We start from the raw sequence: 13,730 nt of genomic DNA on the forward strand, positions 1-13,730 counted from the left end.
GATCAAACAAAAAGGAGGTTCAGCAACCCCATAGAAGAAGCAGAGGAAGAACACGATATAGAGTTCACTCCACCACAGGTGACCGAACACCGGAACCAAAGGGAGGAGAGCCCAGTCACTGTGGGCAGTCCGGACAGGCCTGAGGCACTGCAAACAGCAGACACTCAGGTCAGCGCCCAACAACCGGAGCCCCAACTCAGGCGCTCTACAAGGGAGCGTAAACCACCAGAGAGACTCAACCTGTGATCCCAATAAGACTTTGTGGGGAGAGGTGATGTCATGTATTCAACCAGCATTGTAACCCATGTATAAACTAATCTAAGTTGTACACCATGAGAACACTGACCACTAGGTGGGAGACACTCCTAACCTGGACCTTCAGGTATAAAAGGGGAAGCTCCACCCACCTTCATCACTTGAGTGCTAAGGAATAAAGGACAGGTCACAGACTGACCTTCTCTCAAGCATGGGCCTCGTGTGCATTTATACTGTGTAGTAAGGACGTATCAATTCCAATATACTCCTGGCTGGCCTCCCACATTCTACCCTACATAAACTAGAGGTGATCCAAAACATAGCTGCCTGTGTCATAACTCGCACCAAGTCCCACTCACCCATCATCTCTGTGCTCGCTGACCTACATTGACTTCTGGTTAAGCAACGCCTCAATTTCAAAATTCTCATCCTTGTTTTGAAATTGCTCCATGGTCTCACCACTCCCTAGCTCTGTAATCTCCTCCCCTCCACCCCCAAGATATCTACACTCCTCTAATTCTGCCCTCTTGAGCATTCCTGATTATAATCGCTCAACCATTGTTGCCTAGGCCCCAAGCTCTGGAACTCCCTGCCTAAACCTCTCCGCCTCTCTACTTCTCTTTCCTCCTTCAAGACGCTCCTTAAAACCTACCTCTTTGACCAAGCTTTTGGTCACCTGTGCTAATTTCTACTTATGTGGCTTGGTGTCAAATATTTATCGCATTCTTCTTAGGCAGTCCCTTGGAATTGAGAATTACTTGCTTCCACATTAAAAATGAGTTCTCAGATGACGGATAAGTCTGATGCGGGAACTACAATCTCTGTCGCATGTTGGGCAGGCAGTGGTTGAAAGTACGTTGTTTGAAGTGCCGGTTTGTTGAAGTGCTTGGATTGTCCTGTGCTCCTTTTACCGTTTGCACTTGTTCTCCGCTTGCTCCTGGTGAAGAGACCCGAGTTGTTCGGCGCCTTCCTGGATTATTCTCTTCCACTTTGAGTAATCTTGCCCCAGCGATTCCCAGGTGTTGGTGGGGATGTTAAACTTCTTCAAGGAGGCCTTGAGGGTGTCCTTGAAGCATTTCCTCTGCCCACCTGGGGCTCGTTTGCCATGTCAGAGCTCCGAGTAGAACGCTTGTTTTGGGAGTCTCATATCGGGCATGCAGATGATGTGGCCTGGGCGAGAACACTGACGTTGGTGTACCTACACTGCCAATGGATTTGCAGGATCTTCTGGAGGCAGCGATAGTGGTACTTCTCCAGTGTTTTGATGTGCTTGCTGTATATAGTCCATGTCTCAGAAGCATATATGAGGGCAGGTATCACTAGTGCTCTGTATACCTTGAGCTTTGTGCCGGTTTCAAACACTCTCTTCCTTAGGCAACCAAAGACTGCGCTGGCACACTGAAGGCAGTGTTGGACCTTGTCATCGGCATCTGCCCTTGTTGTCCCGAGATATGGAAAATGGTCCACATTGTCCAAGGTCTCATCATGGATTTTGATAATCGGGGGGTAGTGCTGTGTGACGGGGGCAGGTTGATAGAGCACCTTTACTTTACGGATGTTTAGTGTGAGGCCCATGCTCTCGTACGCTACGGTGAAGATGCTGACAACGGTTTGGAGTTCGTCCTCCGAGTGAATACGGACGCAAGCGTCATCTGCATATTGTAATTCGATGTCAGAGGATGGCACGACCTTGGATCTGGTCTGAAGGTGACAGAGTTTCCCGTTTGTTCAAAAGATTATCTTCACTCCAGCAGGAAGCTTACTGAGGGTGAGATGGATTATTGCAGCAAAGAAGATCGAGAAGAGCGTCGGTGCATTGACACAGCCTTGCTTCACTCCGGTTCGTTCATGAATTGTGTCTGTAGTGGATCCGTTGGTCAGGATCACGGCTTGCATGTTATCATGAAGCAAGCGGAGAATAGTGACAAACTTTTGAGGACAGCCGAATTTGAAGAGGACGCTCCATAATCCCTTACGGTTGATAGTATCAAAGGCCTTTGTCAGGTCAAAGAAGGCCATGTACAGAGGGTGGTGTTGTTCCCTGCATTTCTCTTGAATTTATCGCGGGGTGAAGATCATGTCCATTGTGCCCCTTAAGATCATGTCCTGTGAAGCTCCTTGGGACGTTAAAGGTGCAATAAAAACACAAGTTTTTGTTGTTGTTGTTTCTGCCCGTGTTCAAGTTGTTTGTGCAGGAGACATGAAAGCTGCTAATCCGAGTGGGTTAAACTCATCATTTTATGCTTTGAAGTTCACTTCTTCTGCACATGTACAGCATTTCAGCAGATGCCAGGTGTGCAATATTAGTAAAAGCAAGTGTTATATATTTTGCAATTTTTGTTTTTTCTCTCTCTGTTTTCTCATAAATTGATACAAATTACAAAATGAATGAAGTCCCAAAGGTCAGGTCAGTTTTATAAAGTAATTTGAAAAATATATATTTTTTCTTTAAAAAAAAGCTTTATTGCAATTGACAGATGAGAGTCCATTGACAGTGCAAAGAATAGAAAAAGTTTAAATCTGCACCAAGTACTGTAACTCAACTTAAGGACAAACAAAATAAAACATTTGGGGGATTTTAACAGCCAATGGAATCCATTAGTTTCAGTGAGTTTCCCGCCCACTTGCGACAGAATGAGGCCATGGAGATTTTAATTGCTGGGCCTTATTCACGGGCGAGAAGTGAATGGGAAACCATCCTGCTCCTCCTGGTCTCACATCATCAGACCCTGACCTGTATGTTTAAAGAAGGATCCTGTCTACTTTTTGGTAGGTGCCTTTGCTGCCTGCTCAGAAGAGGTGGTTAAAAGGGAAGACAGCAGAACCCAGGTGGGACATCAGTGGGTAAGTCAGCCAGTCTATTTTGTCTGCCTACCCTCTAGGTTTGCACTGGGTGGCTAATATTAAAATCGGCCATGTTGTTTCTTTTCTTGGTAACTCTTGGGTATCCTAAGTGGAATGGATCACTGTGCATCCGCTCTAGTCCCAGCTCAGAATTGCTTTCAATCGTTGAGCAGCTTCTGACTCCAATCAGCACTGCAAATCACCTGCTAAAATCATGTCTCCAAACACTTGAAAAGCAATATGTGTATGGCTTTAGTTGATCCTCAGTTAAAAGATAATGACATGCTCCATAACTTTGGCACTGCAGAGAAAATTGTAGTATTTTTCTGAATCTCAAGTGTATAGATTTATGCTGTACTTAGTGAATTTCAATTCCTTGTGAATACAGTGAGTACCTTAAAAATCAGTCACATGTTTTTCAAAAATTGTTGAGTGGCTAGATTTTCCTTTCACTGAGGTTCTTTTCTCTAAAGTAGAGTCTGATCACAATTTGGCTATTCATTAATCCATTTGAGTATTGAAAGTGCAGATTAGACATCTTTTCTGTGCCAATTGTATCTGCAAAGGATAGCCTTTCACAATGGACGACCCTGCCTTTACAGCTGCTAACTGACCACCTTTTGTGAGGACAGTCAGCTTTGCCAGTCCTACATTGATTGCATTTGTGTGGGGAAATTAGATCAGTCAGTTTGAGCTGCCTGAAGTAAAGTTGAGTGCTTATGAAACTGAAATGCTTGGGTACAGGAGTGGAAGTTGGAAAGAGATCTGGCTCAAAGGGAAAGAACTGGCAAAAACAGTTTACGATCAGGAGTAATACATTTGGATGAAGAACAGCCAAATGTTTGTGATTTTTACATGTTACAAGTTAGAGTTCGGTCACCTGCGGTGGAGTAAACTCTACGTCGTGTTCTTCCTCTGCTTCTTCTATGGGGTTGCTGAACCTCCTTTTAGTTTGATCCACGTGTTTGCGGCAGATTTGTCCATTGGTAAGTTTAACTACCAAAACTCTATTCCCCTCTTTGGCACTCACGGTGCCTGCAAGCCATTTGGGCCCTGCAGCGTAATTAAGGACAGAAACAGGGTCATTGACATCAATACATCGTGCCCTCGCATTCCTGTCATGGTCGTCACATTGTGACTGATGCCTACTCTCAACAATTTCTTTCATAGCAGGGCGTATAAGGAATAACCTGGTTTTGAGCATCCTTTTCATTAGCAGCTCTGTGGGTGGAACCCCTGTGAGCGAGTGTGGTCGGGATCTATTGGCCAACAGGAGGCGTGATAAGCGGCTTTGTAGGGTACCCCCCCCTTGGATTCTGAGCATCCCCTGTTTGATTATCTGCACTGCTTGTTCCACCTGGCCGTTTGAGGCCGGCTTGAACGGTGCTGTTCTGACATGGTTGATTCCATTGCCTGCCATGAAGTCCTGGAATTCAGTGCTTGTGAAGCACAGGCCATTGTCGCTGACCAAGACATCCGGTAGAGCATGGGCAGCGAACATTGCCCGTAGACTTTCTACCATGGCAGAGGATGTGCTTGATTTTAAAATGGCACACTCAATCCATTTGGAGTAGGCGTCGACTACAACCAAAAACATTTTTCCCATGAAAGGACCTGCATAGTCCACATGGATGCGTGACCATGGCTTGGTGGGCCAGGACCAGAGGCTAAGAGGGGCTTCACTGGGCACATTGCCCAGCTGGGCACACGTGTTGCACCTGCGAACACAAAGTCCCAGGTCTGCATCTACCCCTGCCCACCAAACGTGTAACTTGGCAATTGCCTTCATCATGACAATGCCCGGGTGCTCATTGTGATGTTCTCTGATAAATACCTCTCTGCCCATCTGGGGCATGACTACTCGGTTTCCCCACAGTAGGTAATCGGCCTGAATAGAAAGTTTATCCTTGCGCCTATGAAACGGTTTAAATTCCACAGGGCATGTCCCGTACGTGGCTGCCCAGTCCCCATTCAAGTCACATTTCTTAGCTAATGACAGTAGCGGGTCTTTATTTGTCCAGACTTTAATCTGACAGGTGAGCCTTCGCTTTCGAAAGTTTCAACAGCCATGACCATCTCAGCATCATGCTCAGTTGCCCCCTCGGTCGTGGCTAGTGCGAGCCTGCTGAGTGCATCGGCACAGTTTTCAGTGCCCGGTCTGTGCCGAATTGTGTAGTCATAGGCGGCTAACGTAAGTGTCCACCTCTGTATGCGGGCCGATGCTTTCGCATTCATGGCCTTGTTGTTGGCCAAAAGGGACATTAGAGGTTTGTGATCTGTCTCCAGCTCAAATTTCCTGCCAAACAGGTACTGGTGCATTTTTTTTACTGCATATACACATGCAAGCGCTTCCTTTTCTACCATCCCGTAGCCCCTTTCTGCCTGGGACAGACTTCTGGAGGCATCAGATACCGGCAGTAACTGACCATTGGCATTCACATGCTGCAACACCCACCCAACCCCATAGGATGAAGCATCGCACGTTAGAACAAGTTTCTTACACGGGTCATATAACATTAACAGTTTGTTGGAGCATAACAAGTTGCGTGCTCTATCAAAAGCCCTTTTCTGGCTGTCCTCCCAGACCTAATCGCGACCTTTGTGTAGGAGCACATATAGCGGCTCTAACAGCATGCTCCATTTGGGAAGAAAGTTACCAAAATAGTTCCGGAGCCCCAGGAACAAACACAGCTCCGGCGTGTTACGGAGTCTGGGTGCTCTATGGATCGCTTCCGTTTTGGATGCAGTGGGTCTGATCCCATCTGCTGCTACCCTCCTCCACAGGAATTCTACCTCTGCAGCTAAGAAGACGCACTTCGCCTTTTTCAGTCGCAGCCCTACCCGGTCCAGTCTGCGTAGCAGCCCCTCCAGGTTGTGGAGGTGTTCTTCAGTATCGCGACCCGTGATGAGGATGTCGTCTTGAAAAACCACCGTCCTTGTAATCAACTTGAGGAGGCTTTCCATATTTCGCTGAAAGATCGCGGCGGCCAAACGAATCCCGAACAGACATCTGTTATACTCAAACAACCCCTTGTGTGTCGTGATGGTGGTCAGCTTCTTTGACTCACTCGCCAGCTCCTGGGTCATGTAAGCTGAGGTCAGGTCCAATTTTGAAAAAAGTTTGCCACCGGATAGTGTCGCAAAGAGGTCCTCCACTCTCCGTAGCGGGTACTGGTCTTGGAGTGACACCCGATTGATGGTGGCCTTGTAATCGCCACATATCCTGACCGACCCAGCCGCCTTGAGCACCAGCATGATCCGGCTCGCCCAGTCACTGAATTCGACTGGCGAGATGATGCCTTCCCTCAGCAGGCGGTCCAATTCGCATTCTATCTTTTCCCACATCACGTACGGCACCGCTCTGGCGTTGTGGTGTACTGGTCTGGCGTCTGGGTTTATGTGAATCAGTAACTTGGCCCCCATGAAAGTGGCAATGCCGGGTTGAAATAATGAGTCAAATTTGTCCAGGACCTGTGAGCACCTCGCTCCACAGAGGAAATTGCATTGACATCGCCCCATTTCCAGTTCATGACAGCAAACCAACTCCTCCCCAGTCGTGCGGGACCGTCCCCTGGGACAATCCAGAGTGGCAACCTGTTCTCCGAATCTTTGTGGGTCGCGACTACCGTGGCGCTGCCTAGCACCAGAATTATCTGCTTTGTGTAAGTCCGTAGCTGTGCGTCAATCGGCGATAATTTTGGCCTCCTGGCCTTGGATGCCCACAACTTTTCGAACTGTATGATACCCATCAGGGACTGGCTGGCACCCGTGTCTAACTCCATTGATACTGGGATGCCATTGAGGAGCACTTTCATCATTATCGGTGGCGTCCTGGTGTATGAACTGTATACGTGCTCCACATGAACTCGCTGAACTTCAGTTTCCAGCGATTTCCCCCAGTGTCCATTTCTGCAATTTCTGCCGGTATTTACTCATCTCTGTAAACTCCGGCTGAATGTATGCCTCCACGCCTCCAGCATGAGTTGCGGTTTGAAACAAAAGGTCCCTTGCCAGTCGATCGTCCCTGACTGCCCCTGTTATTGTCCTTGAGTGCACCATAAACAGGTGTTGATGGCCCCATTACTGGCCGCATTGTCCCTTGCAATGGCGTGAATCGCTGTTCAGCTTGCCATTGTCTCTGTCGAACTCCCCCTCTGGGTTCGACTACATGTTGGGGCATGCCTGACTGCCCTTGTCTGCCTGGAGAACTGTGTGCTGCTTTAACAATGTTGAATCTCTGTCCCAACCATTCCTTAACACAGTACCTCTCGTCTGTTCTGCTAGTGGCCATGCTCGCGTGGTTTAAATCCCAATTTCTTGTCGCCATTGATACGTCCTTACTACACAGTATAAATGTACACGAGGCCCATGCTTGAGAGAAGATCAGTCTGTGACCTGTCCTTTATTCCTTAGCACTCAAGTGATGAAGGTGGGTGGAGCTTCCCCTTTTATACCTGAAGGTCCAGGTTAGGAGTGTCTCCCACCTAGTGGTCAGTGTTCTCACGGTGTACAACTTAGGTCAGTTTATACATGGGTTACAATGCTGGTTGAATACATGACAGGAATAGTCAAGTCTCGAGGTAAGAAAGGCATGGACAGTCTATGCCAAAGTCAGACAGTTGGCATCTATGTTATTAGGAACTAAAGTGAGACTGACACTTTGATGGGAGCAGCCTGAGGTGCTTAACAGATCAAAGATGAAAGTTAAAGTAAAAATTAATCTCAAGCAGATAATTTTCTGGGATCAATTACCTTTGTCTTAATAGGATCTTTTATGTCCACCTGAGAGGGCAGGTGGGGCCTCATTTAACGTCTCATCCGCAAGATGGCACCTCCAGAAATGCAGCACTCCTCATTACCGCGCTGCAGTGTCGGCCTAAATTATGTGCTCAAATCTCTAGAAATCCACAACTTTCTGATTCAGAGGAGGCAAGTGCTACATCTGAGCCAAAGCTGGCACCTGAGGGATTCTAAACAATCAAATCCCAGGAATATTTTTAAAGTTCATTCTTGTGTTTATGGGCCTTCTCCTTGAACAGCTACATTCCATGTGATGAAGATGCTTCTATAATGCTGTTAAAAAGGGATTTCTAGGATTTTGACCCAGCAACGATGAAGAAACAGTGATATATGTTAATGTCAGGATAGTGTGTGACTTGGAGGGGATATTGGAGGTGATGGTGTTCCTATGTACCTCTTGCCTTTGTCCTTCTAGGTGGTGGCGATCACGGGTTTGGGAGGTGCTGCTGAAAAAGCCTTGGAGAGTTGCTGCAGTGCATTCTGTCGATAACAGTGCAGCCATGGTATGCCGATGGTAGAGAGGATGGATGTTGAGGGCAGTAGATGAGGAGCAAATCAAGTGGATTAAGAACATAAGAACATAAGATTGCTTTATCCTGGATGGTGTCGAGCATTTGGAATATTGTGACAACTGCACCCATCCACACAAGCATTCCATCCGATTCCTGACTTGTGCCATTTAGGTGGTAGACAAGATTTTGGAAGTCAGGTGATCAACCACTCACTGCAGAATACATACCCTCTGAGCTGCTCTAGTAGCCACAGTATTTATGTGACTGCTCCGGTTGAGTTTCTGGCCAGTGGTGACCCCCAAGCTGTTAATAGTGAGGGATATAGCAATGGTAATGCCATTGAATGTAAAAGGGTGGTGGTTAGGCCCTCTCTTGTTGGAGATGGTCATTACCTGGCACTTGAGTGACGCAAATGTAATTTGCGATGTATCAGCAAAGCTTGGATGTTATCCAGGTCTTGCTACATGCAGGCATGGACTGCTTCATTACCTGAGGAATTGCGAATGGAGCTAAAATCTGTGCAATCATCAGTGACCAGCTCCACTTCTTACCTCATGATGAGGGAAGATCATTGAGAGATAATATTTATCCCTTGAAATCTTGAAATAAACTTTAGAAAAAAATTGTGAAGCCTTAGCAGTCACTGGGTACTGGGGTGGTAGCAGTAGATTGCAAACTGGCCAATTTGGTGCCTACATTCAAACCTGGGGATAAAACAGACATAAGCAACTACAGACGCATTAATCTCACTTCAGTTCTATGTAAAATAATGCAACAGTCGCACCACACAAGCGCCAGGCAATGTCTATCTCCAAAAAGCTCTAACCACCGCCCCTTTACATTCAACGGCATTAACATCGCTGAATTCCCCACCATCAATATCTTGAGGGTCACCATTGACCAGAAACATAACTGGACCAGCCACATAAATACTGTGGCAACAAGAGCAGGTCAGGGGCTGGGTATTCTGTGGCAAGTGTCTCACCTATTGACTCCCCAAAGCCTTTCCATCATCTACATGGCACAAGTCAGGAATGTGATGGAATACTCTCCACATGCCTGGAGGAATGCAGCTCCAACAACACAAAAAGCTCGACACCTTCCAGGACAAAGCAATCCTCTTGATTGGCACCCCATCCACCACCTTAAACAGTCACTCCCTCCATCACTGATGCACCATGGGCTGCAGTGTGTATCAGCTACAAGATACACTGCAGCAACTTGCCAAGATTTCTTCGGCAGTACTTCCCAAACCCAAGACCTCTATCACCTAGAAGAACAAGGGTAGCAGGCACATGGGAACACCACCACTTTCAAGTTCCCCTCCAAGTCACACACCATCCTGACTTGGAAGTATATCGCCATTCCTTCATCTTTGCTGGAATCCTGGAACTCCCTCCCTAACGGCACTGTGGGAATATCTTCACCACACGGACTTCAGCCGTTCAAGAAGGCGACTTACCACCATCTTCTGAACGGTAATTTGACATGGGCAATAAATGCTAGCCTTGCCAGCAGCGCCCACATCTCATGAACGAATTAAAAAAAAACATGCCTGGAGGAGAATTAGTGACTTGGTGCAGCAGCAGGCAGGGGAACAGGAATGGCTGCCACTTCAAAGAAGACTCATTACCGAATTCCTTTATCAGACCTCTTCTGAAATAAAATAGAGATTTCCTGTCATTTCCTCTTTCTTACATTGAGTCTACAGCACAGAAACAGCCAGTCGGCCAAACTAGTCTATGCTGGCATTTATGCTCTACACAAGCCTCTTCTCACCCTATCAACAAATCCTTCTATTCCTTTCTTCCTCATGTACTTATCTAGTTTTCCCTTAAATGCATCTATGTTATTTGCTTCACCTACTTCTTCTGGTAGTGCGTTCCACATTTTTACTCTCTTTGGGTAACAAAGTTTCTCCTGAATTCCCTAAGGAAGTTATGATGAAACTTTATAAAACCCTGGTTCAGCCTCAGTATTGTGTCCAATTCTGGGCACCGTACTTTAGGAAGGATGTGAAGGCCTTAGAGAGGGTGCAGAAAAGATTTACAAGAATGGTTCCAGGAATGAGGGACTTCAGCTATGTGGATAGACTGGCGAAGCTGGCGTTGTTCTCCTTAGAACAGAGAATGTTGAGAGGAGATTTGATAGAGGTGTTCAAAATCATGAGGGGTCTGGACAGAGTCGATAGAGAGAAACTGTTCCCATTGGCAGAAGTGTCGAGTACCAGAGGACACATGAGGACAAACCTTTTTACACAGCGAGTGGTTAAGATCTGCAATGCACTGCCTGAAAGGGTGGTGGAGGCAGATTCAATTGTGGCTTTCAAAATGGGAATTAGATAAGTACCTGAAGGAAAAAAACTTGCAGGGCTGTGGGGAAAGAGTGAGTGAGTGGGATTAGCTGAAATGCTCTTGTGGAGAAGTGACACGGGCTCGATAGGCAGATTGGCCACCTTCTTTGCTGTAGCCATTCTATGGCCCCAAGTTTCCACACTCGGCGAAAAAGGCGCACCTCAGAGCTGGGCGCCTGTTTTTCGCGCTGAAAACGGCGCCGGAAAAAAAGTGCTGTATTCTCGAGCTCCTTGGAGCTCGATGTCAGCTTGGCGCGGCGCACAGGGGGCGGAGCCTACCACTCGCGCTGATTTTGTAAGTAGGAGGGGGCGGGTACAATTGAAATGAGGCTTCTTGGTGCCGGCAACCCTGCGCGTGTGCGTTGGAGCGTTCGCACATGCGCAGTCTGAAGTAAACATTGGCACTCGGCCATTTTTAAAAGTGCTGCAGAAAAAGTGAAGATTTGTTTCTTGGACCCCTGCAAAGGCTTGTATTTTAATTTTCTTGATATTTCTGTGTGTGAGGGAGTGCTTTTAGCAGCACTGCTGAATAAATCACCTGCTGAAATCAGTGAGTTCAGTTTTTCACTGCTAAACTTGTAGAACCGGTGCCTGCAAATTAAGGACTGTGTGTTTGGAGAAATAAGAGTGCCAATTCAACTTTGCAATGGATCAAACCATTGCATAATATGTGGTGTTGACAATGCAGCACCCATTCTGCAAATTTAAATATAAAACTATCTATGTGGCTGCCTCTCCCTGTCCAAATGGCCTCAGTCCTCCTCACAGCTCGAAGGCTGCTGCTGTATCTTTGGCTGCCGGCCAGCCACTGACGCCGCCCCTAAAGCGTGGCCGAATGGCCTCAAGAGCCTTAATGAGCTGCGTGTGTCCTGTGTTCATTCTTCAGCTCCCGGCCAGCTACTGACGCCGCTGCAATCCCATGGCCGAATGGCCTCAAGTCCGTCTGGGTGCTGCATCTTCGCGGGGAATGAAGGCCTGCCTCAAGCACCGCAGCTCAGCTCGAAGGCTGCTTGCTGCCTCCCGCTGCTGTCGAGACACTGACGCCACACCGCTGCCTAAAAGGACTGCCTGAAGCACTTTCACACAGGTAGGAACATGGTTTATTTAATCTTTTCTTTGCTTATAAATTTTTATTCAGGTTGGATTTATTTGTATAATATTTGTATAAGTATAACTAAGGATTGATTGTAGAATTTAATGACTTCCCTTCCCCCCCCTCCCCCCCCACCTCGTTCCGGACACCTAATTTGTAACCTGCGCCTGATTTTTTAAAGTGTAGACAAGGTTTTTTCAAGCGTACAAAAATCTTCACTTGCTCCATTCTAAGTTAGTTTGGAGTACGTTTTCACTGTGGAAACTTTCAAATCAGGCGTCAGTGGCCGGACACGCCCCCTTTTGAAAAAAAAATTCTGTTCCAAAGTGAAACTGTTCTACCTGACTCGAACTGCAGAAAACTAAATGTGGAGAATTCCGATTTCTAAGATACTCCGTTGTGCACCAGTTGCTCCTAAAAATCAGGAGCAAATCATGTGGAAACTTGGGGCCTATGATTCTATGATTCTATTGGATTTATTAGGCACTATCTTATATTTACGGCCTCTGGTTTTGGACTCTCCATTAAGTGGAAACATTTTGGGATAGAAATTCGTCTCAGTCAGTGGTGCAAAACAAGCAGCGTCGGATCAACTGCCCGTTATACGCAGCGTCTGATATTCAGTTGCATTGCAGACAATAGAATTAAATATCAGGCGTTGCTTAGAACAGGTGACAGATCCAACACTGCCCATCTTGCACCAATGCATGTGACGAATTTCTATCCCTTAATCTCTGTCTATCCTTTCAAGCCCTTTCATTATCTTAAAGATCTCTGTCTGGTCACCTCTCAGCCTTTTCGTTTCTAGAGAACAGAGCACCAGCCTGTTTAACCTTTCCTGATAAGTATATCATCTCAGTTCTGGTATTATCCATGTGAATCTTTCTTGCACCTTCTCCAATGCCTTTATATTATTTTATAATATGGAGGCCAGAATAATACACAATACTCCAAGTGTGGCCTAACCAAGGTATTATACAAGTTCAACATAACTTCTCTGCTGTTCAAATCTATCCTTTTAGAAGTAAACCCCAGTGCTTGGTTTGCATCGTGTCCCCCAGATCCCTTTGCTCCTCTACCTCATTCAGACTCTTCTGCCCCGATATTGACAGGGGTAGGTTATATAATTTTAACTCCACAGTGAAGTGGGACTTTTTAGAAGCCCACTGTAGTATAGTGTTGCAGTCTAGGAAATTTGTTTAGAATGTGGACAAGCCAGTCTTGTAGGTGCAGGCTGGGTAAAAACCAGATGTCAAGTTGCATTTGCCCAGCAACAACTAAGCTGGATCAATCAGATGGCAGGCCACCTGCAAGAGGATGTGGTAGCAAGCTTAGCAGAGTTAGACAGAGAATAACAGGATGCTGATATTAACAATAGATGCCATGCAGTTGGGCCTAGACATGTTTTCTAAATGTCATGGTGGATATTGTGGTCTATTCATGGAAGCGGTGATGCACATGGACTGTGGTTTTCGGCTTTAAATACTGTAAGCTGGCAACCAAAAGTTGCGGTGGCACTAATGAGTTGCGGGAACTCTAGCCGTGCTCCCTTGGCCAAGCTATAGGTGTTGCAAATACACATTATTTTTGATTCTTTATCAGACTTGTGTCTTGAGCCTTATTTTGTTCCACATCAATTTGGCAACGAGGATGGGATATGCCTTGAGATGGACGGATGACCATTGACAGGAACATTTCGGAATAGAAGCATAGAAACATGTAAAATAGGTGCAGGAGTAGGCCATTCGGCCCTTCAAGCCTACACCACCATTCAATAAGATCATGGCTGATCATTCACCTCAGTACCCCTTTCCTGCATTCTCTCCATACCCCTTGATCCCTTTAGCCATAAGGGCCATATCTAACTCCCTCT

General features: G+C 46.5%; 1 protein-coding gene across 2 annotated transcripts in view; it reads left to right on the forward strand.

Moving 5' to 3' along the window:
• LOC139265334 (jerky protein homolog) overlaps window positions 1–13,730 on the forward strand; it is a 44,336-nt gene that overhangs the window by 10,462 nt on the left and 20,144 nt on the right. The window contains exons 1-2 of one of the 2 annotated variants that reach the window (XM_070882303.1): window positions 2,949–3,099; window positions 11,651–11,851. The gene's annotated coding sequence lies outside the window, so the exon portion shown is untranslated. Of the gene's footprint in view, window positions 1–2,948; window positions 3,100–11,650; window positions 11,852–13,730 lie in introns of those variants that run through there. The other variant, XM_070882302.1, reaches the window with a different exon arrangement.

This window comes from Pristiophorus japonicus, chromosome 6 (assembly GCF_044704955.1).
Source record: "Pristiophorus japonicus isolate sPriJap1 chromosome 6, sPriJap1.hap1, whole genome shotgun sequence".
NCBI classification, from domain to species: Eukaryota; Metazoa; Chordata; class Chondrichthyes; family Pristiophoridae; genus Pristiophorus; species Pristiophorus japonicus.